The 13,772-nt window shown below is 35.4% G+C and overlaps 1 protein-coding gene across 1 annotated transcript in view; it reads right to left on the minus strand.

Annotated features, from left to right (window-relative positions):
- LOC116344530 (neurogenic locus Notch protein) overlaps positions 1-13,772 on the minus strand; it is a 99,585-nt gene that overhangs the window by 83,873 nt on the left and 1,940 nt on the right. The window lies entirely within an intron of this gene.

Genomic DNA, 13,772 nt, shown 5'->3' on the forward strand with positions numbered 1-13,772 from the left:
CTGAGCAACAGAACAAATACTGGATATTTTCTATGAAAACATAATTCTCTTTAATTTATTGTAATCAAAAGACACCTCTTGGCAACAAACATTCATCGTAACACATTACATCCAAGAGTGTGTGTGTCTATATATATCTTATTCGTTCTCTTCGTTTTATTATTTCATTTTGAGATCATCAGAAAGGTGTTCTTGCGCCATTTATCTTTACATTTGCCATTCAAATAGTTTCCACGGAATGATTCTATCTAGCAAAATGCTCAATATTTTGCAATTGTTGCACTTTTAACGCTTAGACCATTCGACTTGATCTATGCTTTTTTGTGTGTGTGCGTCCGCATGCGCCGCTGTTTTCACAGCATAGATTGTGTCTTCGGTTTTTTATTTCGTTTTGCGAAACATTTTTTTCTTTTGTTTTTCAATAAGACCGAAGCGTGTGCTCAAACTAGCGATCCTGTGGCTCTATGATGTTTGAGATTATTATTTGCTGTCCACACAATAAATAAACTGAAATAGAGATAAATGCTATAGAATAAGATCACATGAGCAAACACATATCTCTTGTTTTATGTACTTCGCCTTTCGGCCAAATGATGATGATAATAAATTGAAACAGAGAAACGAAAACATTGTGCACACACACACACTCCGTGCAAGATAGAGCGCAAGAATAAAAATGATGATGTCGTTTTCAGATGCGTAAATGCAATACAAAATTCAAATAGAATTTAATCTCTCACCCAGCTGAACATCTTGATCCCGCATATTTTCATCGACGCAAGAGCGTTCCATCGAAATGCGTTGCATCTTCAGTGTTATTTGTATCTGTAGATGTGTCGGTGTGTTGTTCTATTCTTTAAAACAGCTCACAGATTTGTTCCTTTTTCTCTCACTCTGTTTTCATTCAATAGACACTCATGCAGCGCATTTAAACGGGAAAAAAGTGCTTGAATTTATATTATGCATTTACATTAACATACATGTATTTCCATTTGTAGGTAAAATGTACATTCTCTAAGCATCGAATCCAATGCAATGGCCATAAGCAATAAAGCCTTTTACGTATCGAAGCAGATGAATTATGAAAATGCGATTTCTCTCTTCTCAAACATAATTTGAACTGATTCAGGTACAACGAGATTCAAATGGATAAAATTAATTTCATCGCATTTGAACTGACTACATGAAATAATAAAAGTAAACTGTTGTCGATGATTCATAGAGAGTCTTTTATTCGACCGCCGCCTTTGACTGTCCGATGCGAGCAAGAGAAAACAAAAACGATCAGATGTTTCAAAATATTAATTCATCACAACCGGTTTCAATTGCTTTTTTAATTCGTTTTTTTTTTTTTTTTTCAAAAATACAGCGCCCAAAGGAAACAGATGTGAAGGGTTGGAAATTTGACTAGCAAATGATAGTTTTGACTAGATGAAATAATGTTATAGACTCCATTCAGTGATACAGCCTTTTTGCACTATTTTATTTCTCGTTTCTTATTTCGTTGATGCCTTTTCTTCCGTTCCGACATGCTGAAGCGTGCAATAAATCTGCGCAAATTAGATTGCACGAGGAACGAACGCGAATGAAAAAAGAAATGTTCAACTTTGCAAACGAGATAATTGTTAGGCGTCCATTAGAACAAAGCGATCGCAAAGCTAGCACCTGTTGTGAGTGTATGGAGCTCATAGGCCACCTACAGACTGTAATCAATGTGCACAATTTATTGGGGAGAAAATGTGCAATGTTTTGCCATGGCTTCTAGATTGGACTGCAGGAATTCCACTTCGAAATTGCATATTATGAAGGGAAAAGGAAGTTGTACGTTGTCGTTTTTTATTTTCAAAATAATTTATCTGAAACACACAGGAAAACTGAGATTTCCAACGAAAATTGAATGAGACTAAAGAAAAAAAAACGTAACATGTCAAAAAAATGTACAACACATGGCACACCAGCCTTCAAGAATTCGTTTTTTTTTTCTCATCGCTCAAGCGATCTTTCCGATCGGTAATGGTGTTGAAAAACCAAAGTAAAATTAAAGTAGGTACTCAACTGATCTTCGGTTTTTCACTGGAATTGTGATGAAGTAGACGAAGAAAAAGTCGTTGAGGCAAGTAAATCTAGTGCGTTTTTGTAAAATGTGTCGATATTAATGTAGGATACAAACACAAGATTTTCTTTTTAGTTCATCTGTTCATTTCTATTCTCTGTTTCGTCAGCTCCTTTTTTCTACTTTAACAACAATCACTACTGAATTTACAGTCGCAACGAATGAAAAATGATAGACGAAGAACATAATATTCGACTTGTGCTGCACATGTAACGATCGATTCAATGACGATTTAACTACCTTTCATAAAATGTATTTTTGTTCAACTGCCGACTCTATCTACTTCTTTGTCTTTTTTTCAATTTTGATTTTGGATTTCAACAAAACATTCCTTTCTTTTGAACCGTTTGTTTCTTCTTTCAATATCTGGTGGATGACCTTATCTCAACCGCGGACAATTTGCTTTATAGAAAAAATTGGATTAAAAATTTGGGACGACAGAAGCGAGTTCTTTCGGAGAAATACAAAACGAATAGATTATTATGATGAATTTAGAATCGAGATTTGAATAACGAATCTAAATGATTGACAGTCAACACACGAACGTGTATCTAAACGCTTTATAAATAATGAATGTAAAAGGCGATTGCAATTGAAGAATTATAACTAGTTCATGCCATCATTGACCGCATGCATTCGATGTAGAACACACACATACACCGAAAATGATTATTTCTTTTGTTCAAGTAAGATTACTTTGCTTTCACCTTTGGCATTTTATGTTAAAAACCAGAAATTGAACATTAAATTGAATCCTCATTTAATTTCATCAAAAAGTGTGCAAAACAATTACCCAATTTTTTTTATTGAAGTGAATTGCCGCCTTTTTATTATTAACAATATAAATTGTGAAATTTATATTCATTGTTGTACCGCATGAAGTCATTAACCAAAACGGAGATCGAAAAAAAAAATTGGATTTGCACACCTTTATTTTCCTCCGTGGTAATTTAATTTTGATATTGAAAATCATTCTCGTATGAGCCACTTTGCGTTCAGATGTGCGATACCAAATTTAAAAAGAAAATATGCGAACATTATTGGAAATCCGGCCAAATGGCGAATGGAATGAAGAGAGAAAAAAAACGGACTTTTTAACAGTAAATTTCATCGAAAAATATGGAATAAATTTTCGGATAGTGCAAGAGAAACCAGAGAGAATAACATGCACAAACCATTCATTTTAGCCGTTATTGTTGGTCTGGATATTTACCGAAAGGAGGTACGAATAAAAAAAAACAAGTCACACAACGAATGTTGCAGCTGCTCTTTTAGAATATTTACACAAATACACACAGACAAGCGAAGAGTCATCGTTGTTAGTGACGATCTATAGATAGATGGAAATTGAATCAACTTAGGAGACGAAGCACGTATGTTTATGCGTGTGTGTGTGTGTATTTGGATGGGGTGCAAGTGTGTTAGTGAATGCAATGGTAATGTAACCATTCCATTAGTCACTTTATCCTCGAGTTGTGCTCGGCGATCGAATATGTTTCGTGTCGTATTTCGTACAGCCAAGGCAAAACGAAGAGAGAGAGGAACAATAAAAAGAACGAAGTAACGAAATTTCTCTTAAGTTTATGTGTACATATTTGCCTTACATTCATCAACAACAACAAGAGTATGAACACAATGGATTGCTAGCTTCATTGCGCTCGAAAGAAACCAACACATACGAATTCGAGTGCAGCCCGTATACTTTTCGGTGTGTTCGAAGAATATATGAGTTTTTGGTTGGTTTTCGATTGCAAGTGTGCGCATGTATAAGTGTATTTCATTGAATAGTTTATTCCTGATGAACATTTCTTCATTGTGTGCGTCTTTATAATTTATTCAACGGAAAAAAAAATGCAATCTAATGTTTTTTTTCCTGTTGTGCATTTGTTGAACTAGCGTAAATGTCCAAATTTGATAAATCACATGAATATTTGATTGAAAACAATTTAATTTTTCATAACGAATTGAATTCGGAAATGTGCATAGTTGCGCTTCATTCATAGATTTAATGCGAGATGAAGGTGATCGAGATTCTTAGCAACAAAAAAAAAGTCGAAATAAATTGGTGTAAATATAGCGCGGTGCGTATTTACCTCGAATCCACCGTTTATGGATACGCACTTTAAAAAGCCGTCGAAGGCAAAATGGAAACAAAACAACAACAGCAAAAAATTATTAAGGGCCCATTACGAGCAGCGAATTCTTGATTTTGCATTGCATTGCCGTGTGCCCATATGCATTGCATTCACTTTGATTTAGTTTTCTTACATTTCGCTTTGTCGTATCATTCGTCTCTTAATTTTTTATTCTCTTTCTCTTTTGCTCGCAATTATTTCGTTTGGATCTTGGACTATGTGTGTTTATTTTATGGTTGTTGTTGTTGCTGCTGCCACATTCGAGCCGATGCGAATGCAAAAAAGAAGCCGTAATATAGAAGAAAACTGAAGGATGAGAGCGAAGAACAAGTTTACTCTGTGATCGATTCGCAGTATATACTGCCGCATTCAACAACCGACTGAGAGATGCTTTTGACTCTCAGTGGTTGTTTGTTGTGCTGTTCTGATTCATTTCGAATTCTCCTTATTCCCTATTTCATCTCTCTCTTTTAATGCATGTTTCTGGATTCCATTTGCTTTTTTTTCGCTTGTTTTGCGTGCCTTCGCCTGCTTATTTCTTTCCTTCTCCTCTTCTTCGTCTTTCGTTCGTTTTTTTTTCTTCTTCTTTTCTGTTATAGTTATAGCCATTTTCGATATTCCGTGTATATTTTTATTCATTACATCTTTCATTCGGTTCGCACATTCTATTGTGATGCGATGCAATTGATCACACAGTGGTTGTGTTTTATGTTCTTTCCTGTTCTTTCATTGAATTTAATGCGTTTCGTTCGATTTTCGCATAGAACGAAAAGGAATCGCTCTTTCTCTTACGTATTTTTTAGCTTCTCTTTCATGTCGATGATTTTCTTATTGCACACCGTATAGCACACAAAAGAAAAATCTACCATAGAGAAAGAGAATTAACGTCAGAATGCTTCTATTTCTTTGAAAACCGTTGTTCACACAGAAAAAAAATGATTTTTTTTGTTTTGTTCATAATCATTTGGGCGAGGTCGGACCGGAGAGAGAGCATTATGTCCTCCAAATATATCGAATTGCTGTTTGTTGTTCGATGTTATTCTTGTTATTTTTTTTTATCAATTTCTCAAGATCTCAAAACCGATTTTTCACATTTATAATAACAATATCATGTGAAAGCATTTAGCAGAGCACCCAAACAGCATTGCCATAATGATTCAAATATTTATGCTCTTTTTCTCTCTCTCACTCCGTGTCTCGTTTCATTTACGAAAGAACATTTTGTCGTCAGAGATTTTTATTTTGTTGGAATTAGTGCTATTTATTAAATCATATCGATTCAGAGAATATGAATGTGTCAGTGTGCATTTATTTCTGTTTTGCTTTCCATATCGCAACGAAAAAGCAGTGGGTTATCTGGGCGATTGCATTTCCGAGGCGGGCGGCCGTTTTGAACCAGAGCATTTTCGTAGAAATGAAAGAATAAACAAACATCAACCGCACAACAATATGCGCTGTGCGGACTCTATCAGATCTACATTATCTTTTTTTTGGTACTTGTTCTCAGGCCAACCATTTTAATGCATTGACGAACAAATTTATTTGAAAAGGATGTTCCTTTTGTTCTCTGTCTTAAATTGCGTTGAAAACGAAAGCAATATGTTTAAATGTCTATTGACATAACGCAATGTGAGAAAATGAAAAAAGAAAGGAAAAAAGAAGAGAACCGAACTGCCAAACAAAGCACAAACAAACTCTCATGACGAAACACCTCACCCAGAATTCATTGTGTGTTGCTTCGAAATAACGAAGCGCAAATAACACACTTTGACCGATTGATTTTGGTTCAATGTTCGTTTTTCACTTCATTACATGTTTTATATTTATTTTGTTGCTTTTTTTCGGTAGCGTGGACTGTGTATCTATTTGGAGTTTTGCTTTAGTATGATTTACATGCCGTCAACAAGCCGTTTCCGGTTGACTGGGCTCACATAGTTTTACTCATGACATTTTTATTGATATACATTTCGTTTTCAATCAGCGCAGCATTTGTATTTGATAGCTTCGACCATTTATAAGTCGCTTAAATGTTGTCAGTTCAACTCATTTAGTATAATTTAATCATCCAATTGATTTATCACTTAACTTTCTGCATTTTACGAGGCACACACCAAATACGTTGCTTTCAACAAAAAATCATTTGACAATTATTTATTGCGCTGTATTTGTTTTACATCAATGAATTTCATACATTGTCTCTCCGTTTATGCTGTGCAAATGCAGCAAACATCAAGATTTCGATCAATGCATTCAATGCGTCTGAATCGAATGGAAAGAGCGCAGAACTAACTGAATCTATTTACTTAAAGATCGTTTATATCTTTTAAATTGTTTGGGTTTTGGGGCAAGCGACGCCAACTTATTTATTTATTTGACACAGAAAAATTGTGCAAACAATTGAAATTGGCGATAGTGTGTCTCGAACCAAATGAATAAGTGTGTGTCTCTTTTATGGCTTTATTTATTCATTGATCATATTTGGTTATTGCTCTGGCAACTGTTATTTGTTTGGTCGCTTTTGGCTTGCCATTACTTTGTAGCATACTAAATCGATATTACTGCACATTTCCATCACAATGTATCGGTCGCGACCGACAGACAAACAAAGTTATTTTTTTTCTTCTTAGCATGTATTTATTTTTCTAATGGTTCGCGATAAGAAAGACCATTTTGATCGTGTGATTTATTGTAGTTTGTGGCACTTTGATAATTTGTTCTATTTCATAAGTTGATTTTCGATTCGAATGTTGAACTCTGATTGCGCCACCGCACGTGTGTGTGTTCCACCACCATTTTGGGTAATGTTGGCTATTTTGGCCCGATCGAAAACGGAAAAAACGGGTTGTTATTATTAAACGAGATTAGCCAAAATGAGAATGTTAACAGAAAAAATATGAATTTTTTTACAAGCCAATCAATTTATTTCAGTTCGATTATAAAACGCTAACCGTCAGTCAGACGGGCGCACAATTTAAAATTGATATTTAATTTTTGACGCAATGTAAAAAATGCGTTTACAACGCAAACAAATGTGCGCTAGTTCTTATGTGTCATGTTTCGCTGCGTGAAATATCGAAACAAAGGCGCTGTGTCGTTGACATTTTTCAATCTCTTTCATGTCATTGGGACACCAATTCATAAAGGTTGCACCTAAAATGTCTTATAAATTTTTATCTCGCTTCTAACCCAATTACATTAAACTGTACCAGTAGAAAAAGTCGGGCACAAAGAGCAAAATGCTGACTGTCGCCGTATGTATACATTTTATAAATCTTCTCACCGTTTGGATACATTGTTGATTGGATTTCAATTAGTACATGCGCATGGTAAATGAAACCTGAGCTCTAACTCTGCTATAAAATCGAAATTTATTGAGTTCATAAAATCGCAATTCAAAATTAGAAAGAAACAGACAAACAAATGGTGCTTGGCTCAGCTATTCGTTGATTAAAACTTAACGCATAATAACTTCGTTTTTTTCGCATAAAATTTGAAATCAATTTTATGTAGATTAAACGGTTTTGTCATGTTTTTTATCCGATCGAAAGTTAAAAAAAATTTACAACAACAACAACTACAACATCAATATTGCATTAGACGCGATACTCATAGATTTTCCGTTGTAATGATCGGGAGAATAAAGTGGCATTGATAGTACCGCGAATTGATCGTAATAAAAGCGTAAAATTTATAAATGCTATTAAATTCTCGGTCGGGAAACATGCGACAAATGCAAATCGAAACCGATCTGAACAACGTGCTTTCGATGTCGCCGTCGTTGTCGTCGTCGGTATTGCCACCGCTACAGCTCACGTTGAGCTGACTCAACAACTTGCTAAAAACGGGCTTTTTGTGTAACACTCAAATCCATAACTGTGCCTCAATGCATATGCATTTAATTTAGCAGCCAAGATGCAACCTAATAAAGGCCTGAAGTACACAACCGATATCGCTGGGTAAAGACCAGTAAAATGCATATCTGCTTGTGTCAAAAGAGAAATCATGAGAAACGATACAGGCACAATTGCCGATCCATTTGGAGTTGCGATAGGCGCGAAAATGGCAAAGATTTAGTATGTTATATGTTTTGAGCCGATTTTGTTGTTGTTGCTGTTATTTGGTCGTATGCACTACTGTTACTCTTCATGAAATTTCTTTATGCATCATGTTCACTTGGGCTGGTCGAGTGGCTCGTTTTTGAATGGAATGAAATAAAAATTATAGCAAACGATAATGGTGCGATGTTACATGGAAATGTGATCGTAGTTGGAGGGCAATTGGTAAAATTGACGACAAAATATTTAGAAAATGAAACTATTAGATCGCAGGAAGCAACGGATAGAGGGGAGCCAAATGATGATGACGGCGACGGCGACTGCTGTTATTTATTGGATTGGCAGCGTGTGCCTTTTGAATAAATTCATTGGACATCTGTAAAATAGTTTACTCCTATTCGGTTTTTCGTTTGCATTTGTTGCGATGTCATTTTGAATGTGCATTCGACTCTTTGTTTGCGGTCCAATCGAAGCGACCGAAGCATCCGTAAGTGAATAAATTCCGTTACTAAGTGCACGGGCATGTGTGTAAATTTTTTTCTCGTTTTTTTTTTTTTGTAACAGAGGCAATGGTGATTCAATGCATAAATTTTCGCAATCTACAACACAAAAATTATCGCTCGAGGGATTTATAAGTGCCATTTCGTTGTGTTTGAAAACGGTACGCAGGAATATTAATACGAACACCTAAATCATTGTGCGCAACCGCTCAAACTCAACATGTACACATCGAAGAAGCAAAGACAACAACAACAACAACAGCCACAACAGATACAGCGACACGATCATTAACAACAACAATAACACCACACCATCGAAATTATGTGCATAAATTTATATGTTTTCGGTTGACACATTCACCGAAACATTGTCAGACGATTTACAAACAACAGATACCATTTGAGATACTATATCTCAATGCACACACACAGTTTATGTTGTGCGAGCGCATAAAAGTCTTGCAATCATACATACTCGAAAAAATATTAGACATTGAATCATGTCTAGAAAATTCAAACAACCAATATGGAAAACAAACAACTCGCTTACACATTTATTGAAAATCGATGTTGGGCTTGTGTTTTGTTGTTGCTTTATATATATTTTTTTCTCCTTTCTTGCCAACATCGTACAATTTTCAAAAACACTTTTGGCAATCGGCGCAACATACATATGCAAAATGAATTTATACGATCGCAGAATTTCAACAATAATTATCAACTTGGTTGTATCGCCGCAAAGTGTTAAAACCTGTTTAAAATTAGGAAGAAAAAAAAATACGAACAATTTTCGATAATGTTCGACAGTATGTTGCTATCACCGCATAAGATCTGCGGAGCTTTTGTTGCTTGTCATTTCGGTTCTGTTTTTTTTTTTTCGGTTTCTCTTCAAATGAATGTCGTGAACTCTTTCATGCATACAAGATAATATCGAACATCGAAATGTATTACGACGATTCTGATCGCGGCATATTTTCGATTCGGTAATTCTTGTCGAACGGTACGGGGCGTTGCTGAATTAAGTGTGAAATAAGTCATTGAAGTGATGAATCTATTCCGAGGATTTGGCACAATTTCATTCGGTTGAATTCAGGAAATAGACTGCAAATTGTGCCGTTGTGTCCGGCGATTGAAAATTCATGTCACGTATAAACCCGCCGACAATTGGAAACGACTATAATTTATCGATTTCTTAAGCGTTTTAGCCGGTATTAAGTTTCAACCGATTTTTTTCTCTCTCCATCCAATCAAATATGCAAATTTTTAATGAACGCTAACACTTTCGGTGTAGAGTGTCTTAATGCGATCACGAGCAATAATTTATTATACTGTGAGTGCTATAGTTTTAATTATTTCGAAACTAAAACTTATGTCGATTGAACAAACAGACTTTATTAGATGTTGTTCTATATCAACAAAAAAAAACTCCCGTTCACCAGGCGGCAAGATTTTTCGCCCAGATATTCAATCGAGTTTTTAAGAGACAAAGTTGGTTTTGATTTTTTTTTTAATTCGCATAAGTTAAGTTGAATGAAGTGAGTTTTTATGCCGGCTTTCGTCGAAAAAAAAAAGACTATTGCTAATCGGTTGACTGGAACTACAAAGAAGCCGAAATTTCTTTTTTGTTCAAACAAGAGCAAAACTCTAATTCTGAAATGTCGATGGGTATTGAAGGATTGACCGAAAAAATATCAAATCGAGATTTCCCATTTGACATGGATAAAATTTATTTTCAGCGTTGACGAACGTTAGTCGTTTTTTATTGTTCTTTTGTTGGTTCCTTTATTGCTGTCGAATTTGTTATAGACTCTTTTTTTTCGCGTTTGTGGCGGCTGTTGCGCCCAGTAGGAGACCAAAATGCATTGATTTGGAATGAAGCATCGCCTTTGACAAAGACTCTTTGTTTTAGTAATTTTTTGGACGGGTGTAAAAACAGATCAGTGCATAAAATGCAGAAAGACGAATAAAAATTGCAAACGAGTTTAAAAAAAGGAAGACATAAAAAACACACGGCGAACAAATAAAAATGAGCTTAATGCATGCGAGATTCGTCTTACTGTTTTCGGAGAGATACCAAAATCGGATTATTTTGTATTCTTATTTTTCGGTTTCTTATGTCTTTCAGCGTGTGTTTTTTTTAAGAGTTTGTTCAACGCATCTATCTCATGCGATATAAAAATACATATTGCGAAGTGTTTGTTGTATCCAATTCCATTTTCCAACAAAAATTACATGCAGTAAAAGAGAATTAAAAACGAATAAAGAATTGCGACAGATCGCGCGACGCGCGCACACAGACTTTAAGATCATTATTATTATTATGAATTTAATGTTTGAATGTATTGAAATGCGCACGAGCGACCGAAAATACGGCACATTTGCAAAGGTGACTTTTGTTGAGTGTGAGATAGCAAAAATGCAATAGCAACAAAAAAAACGGCTTAAGATATGTGCAGCGTTCAAATTGAGGTCTGGTTACAGGGAGCAATATTAAGATAGAATGAAGTAAAATGTATCACAAAAGAATGACTAAATGCGTTGAGTCGTCGTCATCGTCATTCAGCGTATTACGGCACATTAGTGAAATGGACAAAGAAATTAACGAAAAAAACGGCCTAAAGTGTTCACGGAGTGCATGGATAAATAAAAAAAAAATTACTTAAGATATGATGAGACGACAGTGATATGCCGAAAGAAGCGAACAAATACGAAGAATGGATGTGCGCAGAAACAGAAAATCTTTTAGAAATAATAGACTCTTGCAATGCTGGCTAAGAGATTCGATTGAGAGGCACTAAAAAGATTATCCATCCGTGCAGCCGTGTTTTACCTCGGGGTAAAAAATAATATGCATAACAGTGCATGAAACTTAGCGCAACGTTATGCGCGAACGGAATGAAGAGAGAGAAAAATCACGGCATGTCAGAACGATAAACGAACCACCATGGCCGCACTGATAGGACCAGGCAACGGCGGCAGCAAACGAAAAACAATGTGATCACCGCCAACTCAATTTCCATGCCTCTCTTCTGCACACAGAATATTTTAACATAATTCTCTTTCTTTTCTCTTTTCAGTGAGAATTTTCGCGTTCGTTTTGCTGTGTATGGATGGGTTTTTTCTTGCCTTGTCTTTGCTTTGCGAATGTATGTGCGAGTGTATGTATTTGCTTTAATGTGCCCATAAAGCAATCTCAGCCGATTGGCCAGCACGAAGTTTTGTATCAACTTTTTTCTGCATCAGTCCTGAGGGTGATCTTTTAACAAGTATTCGTTTCGCCAGCCCGTTTTAATGTTATTCACAATGCGATCTGCTTTTATTATCGTTTGAATCGTGGAAAGAAAAAAACAACGCGAATTGGCCATTCCAACACACATCGACATTTATACATAAATGCATCCCATTTTCGAGGCCAAATGAAAATCGGTACCAGAGGATTTACTATGGAAATGAAATGCACTCGAAACGCATTTATTCAAAATGTTTGTAAAATGCATAAATTGGTAAAATTCAGTGAATTGGCGAATGTGTGGGATGTGGGAACTGTTTAGATCTCTGGGTTTCACGTCCATTTCAAGCGACGATATTTGTATCGGTTCTTTTCTTTTTCTTTTCAGTTCTTATCGGTTGATGGTTTTTCATCGTGCTCAAAGGAGGAAAAAAAATGTTCTTAATCATATTTTCTTCTAGGGCATTCTCGATTGTTGTTGCTTTTTTTCTTGCACCATGAACTTTCATACGTTCGTGTCTCTTTCTTCAAGTCCGTGTTGTTTGAATAACAATTACCCCTTTTGCGTGAATACCCATTGTAATTTGTTGATTTTTTTCTGATCTCGTGCGATAGAAAATTACGTCAATCAACTTATGTGAGAAACATTCTTTTGAATTGCCAATTGATTCTTTGAATTGAAAATCTGCCGACTTAATCACTTTCGCCTCAGTTGAACATTTCGATAATTAAAATGGAGTGCATTCAACCTGATTCTTTTATTCTCAAATAAAAAAAATTCGATAACAGAATTTGACCCGCAATAAAAATGATAATTTATTTAATTAACAAGCTCCAAGAAAAAAAACCAAATTTCAAACAGTTTGAATACTTTTCACAGAACGCTGAGCAAGCCTAAGGAGGTAATCGAGGTCCTTTTGGTGCATTTCAAATTGCTGTTGTTATGATCAAATACTCATAAAATCAACAATGAAAAAAGACGCAGCAATAAGTGGTTCGTTATAAAAACCCAATAATGCGTGTATGTGTGTGTTTGTGCGAGTAAGAATCAACGAACATAGAATAAAGAACAGCCAAGCTATAGAGAATGTTGTTAGGGTCGTTATTCTATTTGTAAAAAAGTCGCCTGAATGCGCACGGTAAGTAACTAATGCATGATCAAGAATGTATGTATTCCTTATACATACACACGCGCATATGTTCTCCCTTTTTTGTCAGTGTTTTGTGACTGTATGTGGCGCATTCACCTACTGAATGGAAACTGTGTACTATTCTTCAAATGGATATATGCAACACAATTTTCTACACACAGATGTTGAAGTATTATTATTTCTACGATATTCGGCATTTTGCACAAGTACTAAGCTAGCGGCACATCGTATGCTTCAAGTTGAACCCTTCATGCTGTAACAATATTTGAGCACACAAACACACGTACACATGCATGATTGTTGGCCGATTATAATGCATGCGTAGACGGTTTTTATATGGAAATATTCCTTATTCTTTAATTCCGTTTCTCTCTCTGTGTCGTTGAATATGCGTGTACTATTATTAAATTCTATTATGTATTTTTGTCGTTAGCCCCAGTCAATTAGATGATTTGCTTGCTGTGTTCGAGAAAATTCCGCCAAAATTTTTGGCTTGATCGAAAAGAGTCCGAAAATATTTCTTTTTTAAATATTCCATTTGAAATATTCAGTCTCTAATTTCTCTTCTTAAACAAAAGTAGCAAATAGT

This window comes from Contarinia nasturtii, unplaced genomic scaffold (assembly GCF_009176525.2).
Source record: "Contarinia nasturtii isolate CC-2019 unplaced genomic scaffold, AAFC_CNas_1.1 Cnas_scaffold_1037, whole genome shotgun sequence".
Taxonomy (NCBI): domain Eukaryota; kingdom Metazoa; phylum Arthropoda; class Insecta; order Diptera; family Cecidomyiidae; genus Contarinia; species Contarinia nasturtii.